This window comes from Syngnathoides biaculeatus, chromosome 16 (assembly GCF_019802595.1).
Source record: "Syngnathoides biaculeatus isolate LvHL_M chromosome 16, ASM1980259v1, whole genome shotgun sequence".
In the NCBI taxonomy this organism is placed as follows: Eukaryota; Metazoa; Chordata; class Actinopteri; order Syngnathiformes; family Syngnathidae; genus Syngnathoides; species Syngnathoides biaculeatus.
In genome coordinates, this window is record NC_084655.1 from 9596921 (window position 1) to 9611109 (window position 14189).

At 40.4% G+C, this 14189-nt stretch overlaps 1 protein-coding gene across 3 annotated transcripts in view; it reads left to right on the forward strand.

Annotated features, from left to right (window-relative positions):
- The window catches only part of LOC133514796 (thyroid hormone receptor alpha), a 126604-nt gene that overhangs the window by 1178 nt on the left and 111237 nt on the right, over window positions 1-14189 (forward strand). The gene's annotated exons all lie outside the window — the stretch shown is intronic.

Below are 14189 nucleotides of genomic sequence, written 5' to 3' on the forward strand. Positions count from 1 at the left end.
TCGGATGGTCGTGTAGCTAGTTGTGGTGCCTGGTGAGTGTCGGTCTTATCTGCGGTCCACCAAAAAGAGAACATTGAGTGAGGGCCACGGGGGCAAGGTGAGCGCTGTCCTCACGTCAACCCGGCCGGCCGCCCTGCCTGCTTATTGCCTGTACGCTAACGTGACCTATACATGAACGTATAGAACCCTGTGAAACGTACAGAAACTCAGTCTGCCTCCTACTCTGTGGTACCCGAACGCTTTGAGACCTTTATGATTTACAAAGTACATGGTGTTTTTTTTTTTTTTCTTTTTTTTTTTTTTTGAAGACATGCGCGATATTATGTTTTGCCTTAAAAATGGCTGAGCGTGTTGCCTTTATGGCAGATGGGACATTGTGTATCTCGTGAATGCATCGCTATAATGTAATGTAATCCAGCAACAACAAGTTTACGTACTGCATCTATGGCCGATTTGTTGACTGTCAGAAAAGTATGTTTTTATCCTCTACACATGTAATTTGTGTGCAAATATGGTCGTCACAGAATAGCAACATACAAATGTTGCATTGCAACAACACTTGAAATGATGTAACATGAAAGGTGTCATCTTCATTAAGCCAAACCACGTTACTGTACATACGTAGCTGGACACAACTGACAACATTATGGCGACTTGACCCTTGCACGACCGTGATAAATAATGAAAGCTGTTGGTAAACACCCTGAGACCAGAATTCATGCAAAGTACCTAATGTTGTTTGGAAGATGGATTTTTCATTGTGTTTTGCCTTTAAAATGGCTAAAGTAGTTTCCATTAAGCACTAAGCAAAACTGGACATAGTGTACCTCATGAATCATGAATATTGATGTACTTTAAAGCAGTCCAGCAACAACCCCTCTATCCATGCATTTTTTCTGCATATCCTATTCATATCAGGTTGTGGGGACAGTAGCTTTAGCAGGGAAATCCAGACTTCTCATTTCCGAGCCACTTCATCCACCTCTTTTCTTTTTCCCAGACACCCTGCGGAGAAAACTCATTTAGGCCGCTTGTATCCAGAATCTTGTTCTTTCGGTCACGACTGATAGCTCATGACCATAGGTGAGGGTGTGAACGTAGATCGACCGGTAAATTGAGAGCGTCATCTTTTGGCTTAGATCCTTTTTCACCACAATGGAGAGATGCAGTCCGCATCACTGCAAATGCTGCACCGATCTGTTTATCGATTTTGCGATCCAGGCTTCCCCCACTCGTGAAAAAGACCCAAAGATACTAGAAATCCTCACTTGGGGTAGGATCTCATTCCTAACCTAGAGAGACCACTCCACCATTTTCTGACTGAGGATCATGGTCTCAGATTTAGAGGTGCTGAGTTTCATCCCAACCGGTCACACCCGGCTACAAACCGCTGCAGTGAGAGCTGGAGATCACGGCTTGATGAAGCCAACAGAACCACATCATCTGCAAAAAGCAGCGATGAAACACTGATGCCACAAAACCAGACCCCCTTTACACCTCAGCTCCACCTAGAAATTATGTCCCTTAAAGTAATGAACAGAATCGGCGGCTAAGGTTACCCTCGGTGGACCCCAGCTACAGCGATTCTACTTTTTTCGTTTACAGTGTCAAGAAAGTTTGTATTCTTGTAAGGTGAAACCTGCAGAGAAGTATAAATGTGTTGCCATTTTTGTGTAAATGTAGTTGTCTAATGGGCACGGTGGGTCAGGTGGTAAAGTGTTGGCTCACAGTTCCGAGGACCCGGGTTCGATCCCGGCCCCCCTTGTGTGGTGTTTGCATGTTATCCCCGTGTCTGCGTGGGTTTTCTCCAGGCACTCTGGTTTCCTCCCACATCCCAAATGCATGCAACATTAATTGGACACTCCAAATTGCCCCTAGGTGTGATTGTGAGTACGAATGGTTGGTCATCTGTATGTGGCCTGCGATTGGCTGGCAACCAGTTCAGGGTGTACCTTGCCTCCTGCCCGTTGACAGCTAGGATAGGCTCCAGCACTCCCCGTGACCCTCGTGAGGATAAGTGGCAAAGAAAATGGATGAAGGGATGGATAGTTGCCTAATGCTGTTTTACCAGATAAACTATTTAATGAATCTAGGATATTAAGTCCTGCCAAGAATTGCCATTTTTAATGTGTTTGTGCAAGTGTGTTCCTCTGTTACTAAGTGGATTAAAATGTTGAAATTTAGGTCGCTTGGAAAATGTTGGAAAATGTTTAAAGATGGAGTTAAAGTTCTCGCAATTAATCAATTAATTGACAAAATATCAATCATCGTATTGGTTCATTGTTTTACTTATCCTACTTATTACTTATAGTGTACTTGTCGTGGCCAAAAGATTGTGACCACCTCTGGCGTACTGTACAAAAAGGTCCTGCTCTGTAACGTCAGATAGGACCAAATATGACACAACGCACACCTAAATTAAAGCTCCTGGACAACACACATAAGAAACTTGATCTCATTAACTTTTTTTTTGCATATTTGCATGGTCCCAGAAGCTCTCTCTGAAAGACAGATGAATTGTGCAACCTCTGACCATGGGCAAACTACTCTATTTGACTAGTAGTGATAGTAATACTAACACATTGATGAAGAAATTACTTGGTAAGGGGTTACTTCCCAGATGTTCACATCTTTTCTGTACTAAATGATAATATGCAAGTATGGTCTTGGAACAGCTCTTGATGTACTCTTGTAATACTGTATTATGACAAAGCCACACCACAGTACTGTAGAAACTGTACACCCCTCACGACAAGATTATGACCAGTTGGCCCTTGCACCAGACCGATAAATACTGAGAGCTGTTATTAATAATCGGCATACATCATTCAATTACATGAGTAATTTGAAAATATCAGACAGGACTCAGTACGATGCATGGTTTCTATAAAGCAGTGGAATTAAGAACACATTGTTACATTGTTTCTCTAAAAGGGTCAATCAAAACTGAGCATTAATTACCTTTTGTGCTTTCTGTGTCTGGCTTTGTGTATGTGTCTCATCTATCATGTGGGCGTTGGATACTAATACTGTTTATTTATTAAAGTACGTGGATTTGGCACTGGTGAGGGTTTTTTTGTTGTGGTCCTGTTCTGCTGTTATATCAAGCAGAATGAAAAATCTGCATCCCTTTTATGCTGTAACAGTTTTACTCGGTCACAGTGGAGTTTTTAAGTTTCCCCTGTGGATCACTATTATTATAATTTACCTTTATTGAGAACCAGGGTTGTGCTGAGAAGTGTTTTGTCCATGACAACATGAAAATGTCACAGTTCATCATCTCAAATCATTGTGCAAAAATGGTCTTTAAAACAGTATATAGATGGATTTGACTGAGCATAATCTTCACCTCGTCGGCATAAACTGTATGAAAGGCCTGTTGGTGTATATTTTAGTACAGTCGTGCATTTCTTGATGAGCTTCACTCACTTCCACATTTCCCGAGTCTAGTGTGGACAAAATGTACAAAAGCTGGAATGCTTGAACTACTTCAATAGGCTTGATATGAATCATGCATGCGTTAGACAGCATGAAGTATGAAACGTGAGTCACACATTTAAGGTCCATTGGCACATTTTAATGCATCCTGACCACAGGGAACACCACAGCACAGTAGTCACAGGCAGGCTGACATATAAGAAATATTGTATTGTACATATCTGCATCGTCCAATGACATCACTGACTCACAGAGCATATGAAATCCATAGTTTGTAAATTCCACTGTTGAAAAGCATCAAAGTATGTAACGCTTTGATGTGTAAGATAAATAGACTGGAAACCATAAGCTCTCTCTAGTGTGCAGAGGTCAACCTACAATATAAAATTACTTATGGCATTTTAAAGTATACAGTGTAACCTATACCCTTTGGCTACTTTATTTATGTGGTTTACAAGGTACAAGGTACTTTTATTGTCAATTCTTCAGTATGCGTAACACAGGTTTGAATTATAGTACTCAAGGGTACAAAAGACAGTACAAATAATAACATCAATGTAAAAGCTAAATAAAGTATAGTATACAGTATAAAAAGTATTAATTAGTGGCTGGTGCTTTATATATCCATCCATCCATTTTCCTTGCCGCTTATCCTTACAAGAGTCGCGGGGAGTGCTGGAGCCTATCCCAGCTGTCAAAGGGCAGGAGGCAGGGGACACCCTGAATTGGTTGCCAGCCAATCGCAGGGTACATGGAGACAAACAGCCGCACTCACAATCACACCTAGGGGCAATTTAGAGTGTCAGCCAACACTTTACCAGCTGAGCCACCATGCCGCCTGTTATCCATTTGTGTGTGTGTTCGTAATTATTGGCAGGTTATTTTTTTATGAATTATCTTGTGCAGAAAAAGTGAAATGCAACACAAGAGCAAAAAAAAAAATAAAAGGTAAAATCAGTCAAATGTTACTTGACAAAAGATTGGCAACTATAATATAAGATTTGCTCAGAATTATCGGCTAAACACCATTTTACCTTTCTTATTTACCTGATTTTATTTATTTCTATTCCACTGAAAATAAACACACACCAGAGATGTTTGGAAATATTTGAAGTACAGTTGTACGTATCTTTGCATTCAAAGCTGTAATCTCCGCTTTGCATGCCAGCAGCTAGACATGACCTGCTTTGACATCCATTGGCCGTCTCCCAACACTTCACCCTTCTGCCCTCCCTCTTGCAGTGTTCCCACACAGGATATTGCTGCAAGGCTATGTTCTGGATTTCTGAGGTTAATGCTTAATGTATAGTGCATGTTTGCGGTGGGGGTTGTTGAGAAAGGGGGAGGATCAGAAAAGAAAACCAGTCTCTTCTGCCCCGCCTGCCTCCGTCCAAGAGAAATTCGTTACATAACAGTCGTAGGATTCACAGCTTGCCTACGTCACAGAGGTGGAGACTCAATGCAGGTGGGGCTCACATGGTTCTGTCCACTTTGCCAATTTAGCAAAATACGCTTCATACCCTTCAGTAGTATGATTGAAACCCATTGAGAAAGGTGTTATCAATCTGTATCTGCCTTTATCATCCATCCATTTTCTGAGCTGCTTATCCTCACAAAAGTCATGGCAGTGCTGGAGGCAATCCCAGCTGTCATTGGGCTGGAGGCAGGGTACACCCTGAACTGGTTGCCAACCAAATGCTGGGCACATGGAGACAGACAACAGTCACACTCAATCACACCTCGGGGGCAATTTTGAGTCTCCAATTAATGCATTTTTTTTGGGATGTGGGAGGAAACCTGAGGGCCTGGAGAAAACCCACCCAAGCACGGGGAGATCATGCAAACTCTACACAGGCAGGTCCCGGATTGAACCCGTGATCTCAGAACTGCAAGGCCAACGCTCTAACCAGTTGCTCCACCGTGCTGCCTCTTGACCATATGTACCATATTCATTAATGAGAAGGTCAAATGAAGTAGTCTCATATCGCTACTTGCGAGTCAAAATTCATATTTTCAAAACACATTGAAAAGCAAAACTGGAAACCATAGACTGTTCGATGGATGCTCAGAAATAACAACACGATTATTTTGTTGTCACCGAAAAGGCGGAAGTGAAGAAAAGGTTGGTTGCTCATGCGGGAAGGGCAATGATGGGTTGCTGGGAAAAATGCAATCGCAAAAGATGGAAAGAGGTGAAAGTGTGGTGGCGTTTCATAGTGAAATGCCAGGAGTGCACCAGTCCCATTTAAGGCAGTAACATGGTTCTTTTTCTCCTGAAAACTGTGTATAATGGCTGAACCCTTGCTGAACATACTATATACGAGCCTTCACACCCCTGACATATGAAGGCTTGTATTGTGTTCAGCTGGGTTTATCATAAACTGTATTTTGCCACCGATTCAGTGCGACCACCGTCTCCATTCATTGTTACATACCAGCTGGTTTGTGCGCGAGGTGTGCTCGAGGCCACCGCTTAAATGCGAATGAATATGTTTCTTTGTAATGCAGTGCATAACTGTAAAAATAGATTATGATGAAAATGAATAGTATGAGAATCTTAAGTTAAAAGGGTTAGAGTTAACCCTAACCATTTGTAAATAGCTAGAGCTGAAATTAATGCAATGTTTTCAATGTCGTATTCTCCATCGTTCCTGTCATATTTAGCATCTTGTGAGTTTGTTTGTAAATTACAAAGTTTTTGTTTTGATTCCTCATTAAAAAAAAGACAATTGAAGCAACAAGTTTTTCCTTTTTTTTTTTTGTTTGAAAGGGTGAGAGCTGCAGCTGGCTACTAGTATGGACCGAATGCATGGCAACATGGGGGGAAATGAAATGCCAGTAATGTAAATTAAACATTTAAAGCTCAAGTGTAGTCAAACGGACGATTTTTGGTATATTATTAATGAAAAACCCACAGCCAATATGGTCCCATGTGTTTTTTCACCACAAAACATGATTTTGACGTATACAGCTTTTTGTAACTCCCGCCATGAAAATCCGCTCAGGAATTTGTTGTCGAGAAGAAGTAGGAAGTGACGTAAAGGACAGTGGCGCCCCCTCGTTGACTCGTTTGTTTCCATTAGTTTTACCTCCACGTAGCTTGTTGTTCCTTCGTGTTAGCCAAAATGCCGGCTCATTGCATTGCTGGACATTGCTTGAACACTCGGGAGAATGGAATTACCCTTCATAAGTTTGAAAGAGACCCTGTTCGTTGTGAATAATGGATTGCACGTGTGCAAAGGACGAGAGCTTCGTGGGTTCCAAATAAAAGGTCGGTGTGTATTCAGCTATTAAAAAAAATAGTTTGGGGCAGATCACGGTCTCTCTCATAACGTAGCAAAAGATCCACGTTTGAAATGTGTTGATGTGCACATACAGCTACTAAAAAAAATAATAGTTTGGGGCGGACCAAGTAATCGGTCTCTCTCATAACGTTACAAAAGATCCGCGTATGAAATGTGCGCGTCGCCCAGCCAACAATGTCTCACTCAGCCTCCAACGTAGCTCGGCTCCACCCCCTCCTTATATAGCACGGCGGGCCGAAACTCTACCACACCGGCTGAGGCGCCGCGTTCGGCGGTCACATCTTCCGCGAAGGCTGCGCGTTGGGCTTTGCGACGGGGGCGGCTCTGAAGAACCCAGCCGAGAATGCGTTACTCAGTCGCGTGCGAGCATGAAGCGCACCGGCTCGACTGTGAACACAAAGCACCACCGCTCGGCTCCGTCATAAGCCACACCGGCCGGCTGCGATGAGCCACGATGGCTCATCTACGCCACGGAAGTTGATCGGATGGGTTGCGGTTTGGCCGTGATGGCATATAATCTGAATATGGCTCGAAACAATAGTGTAATATTGATCTGAGGGCTCGAAACAATAGTGTAATATTGCCCCGGTAACTTCACTCGGATGTGTGGTGTTGTCCTTTTCGAAAAGAGCTTCTGTGTCCGAAGGGGCGTTGGAAAAATCTGGATATCTCTGTTGTTCGGCTTCCATAGTAGCAGGCATTGCGCGTTTTCACCGGCGGAAGTGACGATGACGTGAAGGACTGATGACGCGACTAATATGGCGACCACTTGGATGTTGAGGGACACTCAAATGCGCAATTTTGTGCATGGATGACGTGCTCTCCGCTCACTTTTTTTTTCGTATAGACATTGAAGTGAATACCTTTATATGTATTTTTCATTACAATATCTATTTTAGAATGTTTATAGGGATGTCACCCGCACTTTAAGTTCAGCAACATCCATCCCTCTCAATTTTCAACACCGCTTATCCTACTAAGTGATGCGGGGCGCTTGAGCCAATCCCAGCTAACTTTGGGTGAAAGGCGGACAATTAACGAAAGTTTTTTGGAGGGGTTTGTGTAGAAAAATATCGTTCCAAATACCGAAGTTACGTATACATACAAGGTGCAGAAAAGTTTTGCTCAGTGTAGTTTCTGTTTGACATAGAGTATGGGCAGTATACCATTATCCAATTTGTAGGTGGCGACACTGAGCCGTGTAAGTGAAACATGCCAAATTTGATCAAAGAGGAGTAATGGATAAAAAATATATTTACCCAAACACAAGAAGGTTTCAGGGGATACTTGAGTACAAACATATTCAATAGCTGTGGTCTGACATTCAATTCCCTATTGTGTTTTCATATTTTTATTGTTTAATAAAATTCCCGCTTGGGAGCCAGTGCCATAAACTTGCTAAAAAAACTGCTTGTCACAATTAGAAAATTGCTCCTCAAAGAAAAAAACAAACAAACCTTGGAATCATGCATTAATCGTGGCCACTGGACTATTATTGTTTGAATCGGTTTCACCTTTCATCCAAAGACGGGCAGAAACGACGCCTAAATTGTGAACACAACCACGGTCCGTGCACCCATCAGGGCATAATTTATTTGGGGGGACGCTACAGCTAAAATTTAAAACTGGAGAAACTTTTTGGATTAAAGGTGAAACATCTTGAACAATTAAAAAAGATTTACAGATTACCGTGGCCCAGACGACTCAGAAACGACACAGACGCAACAGTCAAGAGAAATATACTTAACTTGAAGGGAATTATTAACTCAGTGCTGTACTGTCTGGCTTCAGCTACTGTGATTTCACTCCAACTACTAACTACAAAATACTTTTTCTGCCAAATATAAATGACAAACAGGCACAGTCATTGAGTAAGGCTTAATTTGACATTAAACAGATGAACAGCAACATATTTTAACGATGACTTAATTGAGGAAACATGATGTCTAGCCAGAAAGCAATGGAATACAAACTAAAGGATGTTCATAACAAACAACTCAACCACAGCATATTGGAGCAAACAGGTTCAACATGGTTTTAATCTAAACCTGAGCTCAGAATGTACTTCCCCTTTTAAAATAAATTCAAATTTTACAAACTCTATCTATCCTGGTCCGGAACAGCTGAATTAAATTAGTTCACCTTGAGCTGAGCTCGTGCACAGCCACAACAAAAAGACATCAATGCAGGTATGGTGATTCACCACAGAATCCGATCCAAAAATCAAGTTATTTACATTCCCCTTGGAATTATAAGTGCAAATGTGGGGGTGTAGTGGAAATATTAAAAATATTTTCTTTGAAACACAAAGCACAAGCAAACCTGCTCTTGCAGCGATGGAAAAGGAAGCAATTAATCCACGCGCATGATGTGTAACTTTAAATTTGTTAGCTGATTTTTTTTTTTTTTTTTTTTTTTGAGGCACTGAATTAAGATTGAAGTGTATGTATGTATGTATGTATGTGTGTGTGTGTGTGTGTGTGTGTGTGTGTGTGTGTTTACGTGCAATCCCGTATCAGAAGAGCATACTTGGAAGCGAGGCATCGGTATGTCTCAAGAGATAATGGTGAGTGCCATGGTAGATCACTCTTGGGTCTTGTTATTTTTGCAGCGTCTTAACTAGTTCAGCAGTCCATTCCTGCCATGACAGTCTTCGACCTAATGGGTGCACACACAGTCTAACAACAGGTTGGACGCTTTGTGCTTCTTATTCTTCCTCCATAACTCTTCCCTCCTGACACAACTGGTGACAGCGTGGCCCCAGCCATCTTGTTCACTTGCAAGGACCTCCCAGCTATCTACGACAATGCCTGTGAGATACAGGGCACGCTTGCAGACATGTTTGACGGGACGGTGTCCTGCAGCCAGTTAACCATACAGGAAGTCCTTCATTATATAGCCGTCTTCTAGCAGATGCATATGGCCAAGCCAACAAAGGCAGTGGTGATTGCACAGCATGGAGTGCGTGAGGGGGGAACCCGTTTTTTTTTTTTTTTCAACACAGTAGTGCTGGAAGTAATTAAATTAAATTTGAAAACATCATTCAGACAGGCGAAACATATTTTATTTGGCCATGGTTGGACCTCACTCAGTTTTAACGAATAGTATTTGACATTTATTAACAGATCAAGTAAACGTTCATTTAATACTCAACGCATCTTTATTCAACACAATTTACATTTATATTTGTCATTTATATGCTGACCGAAATGTAACTGCCTATATTATGAATACAAAAAAAATTACATTTGATTTCTACTCACAAAACAGAAAGACATTTTCTTCCAGAGTAGTGATAAGTGTCTCAAATATTTAATGAGGTAAATTAGTATGAAATAAATCAAATAAAAAAATTATATAATTCAATTATTTTAGGTACATTGGCAAAATTAAATAATATAAATAAATACAACCAGTTCAAGGTGTGCCCTGCCTCCTGCCCAAAGATGGCTGTGATGGGCTTCAGCACTCCTGCGACCCTTGTGAGGATAAGCACCTCAGAAAATTGAGGGATATAAATAAATTTAAAAAATTGTCGTGCCGTGCCCAGTTTTAAAATAATGGATAAAATTTAATTCAAGCCATTGAGTCGGAGGTGAGAGGTCATTTTTCAAAAGATCATTTTAACTTGACTTAACTTTTCTGTCAGGTCGCAGAGACAGTTTTAACATTATTGACAAAAAGTAAAAGACAGTACTGGAAGTATTTGGGCTGTGAGGGGCCACCATTAAAGAGGTTTCAGTTCATCAGTTGCCATTACTATATTTCTGTACAATAACATCAGAATATGACATTGTCAATGCTTCCTCCCAACATACTGGATGTAATGGACCAGCGGTGAACACCCATGTTATAGATCACAATAATCATAAAGTTGGAGTCCATAAGGTTATGTCAAATGCGCATTAAGTAAGTGCTCTATATTCTTTTAATCGAAGAGTTAAATGGCATATAGACTAGCGTGTTCCCCGAACTGCGGCTGGCAACAAATTCAGGGTATACCCCACTATTCACCCAGAGTCAGCTGGGATAGGCTGGGGCACTCCCACGACCCTAGTGAGGATAAGCGGTATCGGAAAAAGATGGATGGATTGATGGATGTGCCTAGAACTAAGCCTGGCAGTTTTCAACCAGTTGGATCTATCTTCACTGCAGCTCTTAGTGGAACACGTCTATTACTTTGTATCATCATCTAGAAAAATAATGTCTTTGCTGGGATAGGCTTCAGCTCCCTGCAATTCCTAAACAGAATAAATTAAAATGGAAAAAAAAGATGGCATAACCATTTTTTTCAGAATTAGAGGAATTAAATTGAATTTTTGAACGATAGTCGGATGACATAACACAAAATAAAATCCTGTTCAAAATTAAACTGTTTTGTGGACTCACGCACGAACATAAAGGGTGTGGTGCATGTGATAGAGAAACAACTTTATAGCCAGTACAGTACAGGCAGTACAGCAGAACTTTCAACCACTATATGTTTTATAGGCCAATAAAAGGTACTGTTTAATGAGGTTTAAAGGGGACAGATCTGGCCAAACCAGCTTCTCTAGTTTTTGGTGTGTATTATTGTCTTAATGGTGCCTCAGTAAATAAGTGACATTAAAATTGTCCAAGCATTCCTCAACTCCAAACGTTTTTCTGCCGAGAGGCCTGAATTCCGGTTATTCTAATTTCTTGCGCTTATCTCCTTCACTAGGGAAGATCTCCGCCTTCCTTTTCCACTCCAGAGCCAGAGCTGTCAACATAACAAACACCTGTCCTCTCACAAGTGGGTCTCCTACATTGACGCAATCAATCAGAGGAAAAACAGCAGTCTTAGCCAATTAAAGCCATACAAATCGGACATAAAACTGTGTCAAACAGAAGTAGCTGTCAGAGGGACCTTTTCTGGACAATGATTTGGCAAAACCAAAGTGGTCTAAAAAATGACTTTTATGTTAGAGGCTCACTCTCTGGATGTCTAAATACCGGTGGACAAAATGTGCGACCTTTAACTTCGGACATTCAGTAAGGTCTTGGAATGAATTATGTACAGTTGTAATCTATTTCACTTCTTATAGTGCTCCTCAGGCATCAGCCGATGGAGGGTTTTTTTTTCTGACTGGATTTCCTCATTGTACCAGAACATTGAATTAAAACAGAAAAATGCTTTTGAAGGCCTTTTTAAAAACGGCTTTAGTATTGACTTTGTGTAAGAGTGACGGCTGGTTTCATCCATATTGTCATTATCAACTGAGTTCTCGTGTGGAGAGGAAATGAGGGCACATAAGCAGCTGATAGACAATGAAAATTTTTGTAGATAAATTGCATTTTAAATAAAAGACCCCATTACTGTGTACACTCATTTGAGTGAGCGAGGATATGCCACAAATTTGCCACAGATATCAGCTGAAGTCTGTTGAAGTTGACAGTGGCACGTTCTTAGGTGTATTACAACCCAAATATTATTACTCCCCCAAGTGTATCTTCTGATGCATTTTACATGGCATGTCTTAACAATGACAAAACAACAATATTATATCATCACTGTTGTCTGTCCATTTTTATTTTACATTAAAACGGTTTACTTTGTTGTTTTAATCATGCAGTTGCGACTTTTAGAATATCATTTCAAATCTAAAGACTAGACCATATTTCAGGAGATCGCTAAATAGACACAAAATACAGTAAAAGCTGATTTTGAAAGACAGCTGTGGGTAAGCCTGATATTTGTTTAGTAGTTTATTATTTTTTTTCTCTTAGTTCCACTGAAGGATTTACAAAGCTTATAAGGTGAAAGTTCTCCCTGAATTCGGAGCCACGTGATTTTACCAGACCTGGAGTCTGAGAATTCAGATCGTTGCTCTATTTGTTTGTTTAATTCTAGCGACTTTTAGTTTTAGGAAAACAAGGACACTCACTGTTCTATTCTTTTTTTCCAGAAACTATTTCTCTGGGGCCGAGGTTGTACATAATGAGAGAGTGGAATTCAGTTTTTGTGTCTCGTACTGGACATCTTCAAAGGACTGCCAAATTTCAAATTGGCCCGAAGCCTTCTTTCAGGATGTGATTGACAAGGCTAGTCTTTTTTTGGTCAGCGTCATACTTCATATTGAGCGCTTTCATGCAGAACACATAGCCTTCACATTTTGTACTAGTAAGTCCATGAGTTCAAGGCGTGTCTTGCTGTATACATATGTAAAAGAAAAATAAATTTTAAAAAAAAGGGAAACACTGTGAAGAGAGCCAGACAGAACTTACAGAAAGGTTTACTCTTTTACACATTACACTCATGCAAATTATTATGAAAATAATAATGCTTCTCTCTGATCTCTAGTCACTACAAACAACAGTGATCATAATTTTCAAGACAATAACCGTTAGAGTATAATTAAATGGTTATTGAACAAATCCTCCAATGATTACAATACTTTATCCCCCAAAAAACCCAAACATATAAAAGCTCTACAGAGTTTTAGTATTTTATAGGTCTTTTGTTGAATTTGTAGCACAAGGATGTCATTCACTGAAAAGCTGTTTTAACCCCAAAACTCCCAACAGGTCAAGTTCTATTTTGCAACATAGCTTCACAATTCTTGCATCCATTGAAATTCTACAAACTTGCATGTTTGCGCGGCACTCAGCAGCGAATTAGAAACGAGTCCTGTCGTTCTGAGTCCACTGTAACCGTTTTTGCTTGTGAGCATCGGTTACCCAAGAGCAAGATCCTAGAGGATCCTGTACTCCAAACAGCTTCAAATATCTTTTTTTAACCACCTTATAATGACTTTTTAGCAGCTGCTCTCTTAATTGGCTCTATTTTTCAGGCAGACGCTTCGAGGCAACAGTGGGATCCTTTCTTTATCCCATGTTGCTTGAAAATGTAATCTGCTTCATAATTTGGAACGTCCTTCTTCAGTGGTTTATACCCTTATTGGACTCACTTGGCAAAATTATTTTCACAGGTGGCTGAGATTGGTTGCAGGTATCCGAAGAGGCCTGAGACATAATATGAGTATAATTGGGAAAAAAAATGAACTTTATGGCATTTAAATACCATTTGCATGATAATTTTGAATCCTGTGTAGACATTTTATCAGTTTTATTTCAATTAAAAATGTTTATTATTTTTTATAAAAGATGGAGGGAAAAAAACATGTCACATATTTTCTAATAAAATGCCACGAAGGTCTCCCAATTGAGTGTTGAAGATAGAAATACAGGTGGCACGGTGTACGCTGTCTAATGTGTAGACACGACCCTTGTGAGGCTAAGCGGCTAAGAAAATGGATGGATGGATTGTCATACATTTTGTAATTACAGGTCCTGGGCAAAACTCTGTTGTGTGTGTTGTCAATCAGATATATCCACGCTGGCCTTCATAATTCCAGTAAAAAGTTACGGATAAGTAATCCAATAAGAAATAATTTTGCTAAGTCATTCCCATAACAAATGAATATA